The sequence below is a fragment of the Ciona intestinalis genome, unplaced genomic scaffold, assembly GCF_000224145.3.
Source record: "Ciona intestinalis unplaced genomic scaffold, KH HT001119.1, whole genome shotgun sequence".
NCBI classification, from domain to species: domain Eukaryota; kingdom Metazoa; phylum Chordata; class Ascidiacea; order Phlebobranchia; family Cionidae; genus Ciona; species Ciona intestinalis.
Window position 1 is genome coordinate 5,761 of NW_004191440.1, and position 2,209 is coordinate 7,969.

The window sequence follows — 2,209 nt, forward strand, 5'->3', positions numbered from 1 at the left end:
TTTTATTATTAAGCTAAACAGCCTAAACTATAATATGTTAGTTTATTATAAGCCAGACACAGACCAACATCATACTTCAGCACCTGCAGGCTGCAATTCCATACACAGACCCAGTCTTTTTTGACAAAAAAAAACAGAAGAAGGTTTATTATTAGTGATATTTTATCTGATGTTAATTCATCATTTTACTATACTAGTAACTATAGTGCAGAGTTGCATTTTTTTAAATTTAGTATTATGTTGGTTACTTTTTAGGGCTCTTAGTAAAGAAGTTGGAGCTGATTTTTCAATTTGTTAAAACAAAAGCAAGCATAATGAATTATTGGCATAGCAGTAATAGACCTTTCCACAGGTATACAGTTTGGATTGATTATTAGTTGGACATTTAAACAAACAGATATATTCTTGTGTAGATAATTACCAAGAAGACAAGAGTCTACATCAATTTATCAGTTGCAAGTAGGATCATATTTTAGCAGGATTAGTGTTTAATATAATTTGAACTGAAGTTTCTAGTTAAATGGCGTGAAAGAAAAGGAAAACTTCCAGAAGCTTTTAAGCTGTTTTCCAATACCACAGAGTTTTTTGTTCAAAACCCAGTTTACCATCTTCCCAAAGAAAAACTTGAAGCCGTCATAAGCATCATAGCACATACAAAATTTTAGTAGCAATAACACCAAAAGGTTCATTTTGTTTCATTTCAAATCTGTGGTCAGGAAATGTTTCAGACAGGGAAATAGTTGTTAGATATGTTTTGTGAAAACATTCTGCGATCAGGAGATGATCCCTAATGGCAGGTGCTACATTAAACACCCCACCTTTTTCCAAAGGTACACAGCTTAGTATGTCAGCTGTTACTAAAACCAGCCGAATAGCAAGAGCCAGAATTAATGTGGAACGGGCCATTGGTTGCTGAAATACTTTCAAAATTTTTAATAACATTCTTCCACTAATTGATCATAATATTTTGAAAAAATTGTTGTGATTTGCTGTTGTTTGTGCAATTTGAATGCTCCTCTCGCTGAGTAATCAAAACATTTTTTCTTACAACAGATTCTGTATATCAATTAAACATACACTTATATAAATTGTCATTTATTTGAAGATTCTATTGAGTTTTGAAGCATGATGTGAAATACGGAAATAAATAAAGGATTTATTGAATCAAACAAGTTTTTATTAAATGGTACTTCAACCACTGTGATTCCTTTGGTTGTGTATACCTTTAATGAACAGTGCAATATTCCTGTAATACTCATTTGTCCTTGTATTTGTGGGTAGTATTTACTGAATTATTGTAACATCCATTGACCATCATCATAAATACATTCAATGTACTTCATTTCAAGTTGTGATTGTTTGTATTTATTAGTAAAAGTCCATTTTATTTATTGCTAAATTAAGAACAGTCCGGATCCGTAAACTTGCCGCCACACAAGTTTCACCAGACCCTCTTGAGACAGCTGCTTGTATTCCTCTGGCTTTTAAAATATTTTTAAATTGGCAACAGGCCAAGAAGCAACATCATGACTGCTTGCTGAAAAAGTTGTAGACATTTTCTAAGTCACTGTGTTCTGTAAACAATTTTTTGCCAGTTGTGTTTTGGGTTTGCAAATCTCCCAAGCCCTTTTAATTCGGGGATTATTACTGGCAGGGCCATATTTACTGTCACTATTACAACTACCTCACGAGCAATGTCGTATATTGCAATTTAAATCTTTACTACGTATCTGCACAGACATAAAATTATGCCAATGAGTGATAAAAACTAAATTTAATAACGAATCTGATACACCATATCTTTAACAATATCTACCCCTACTATACGTAGAAGTAATAACGTCGCATAACTCGGTCGCCACCTATCGATTTTTGTGGCAAGTGGTCTATTGGCTTCAATATCACATTGGTTGAAAACACAAGATGCGCAATCTAGTTATATATATGATATATAGATGATATACCGGCGCCGTGGCGTAGTGGTTAGCGCGCCTGCCTGTAACCATTAGGAAATGGGTTCAAGGCTCGTCGCTGCTACCATGTGGCGTATGTGTTTTGGGCAGACACTTACGACATTGCTCCACCCGTGTCACTAATGGGTTGTCCAAATTATCAGCCAATACAATAAAAAATTCCCAAAAAATAATCACCCACGAAGTAACATACATGTAACTTTAAGCTGGCNGAGTGTAACCCGTGTGATAACGAC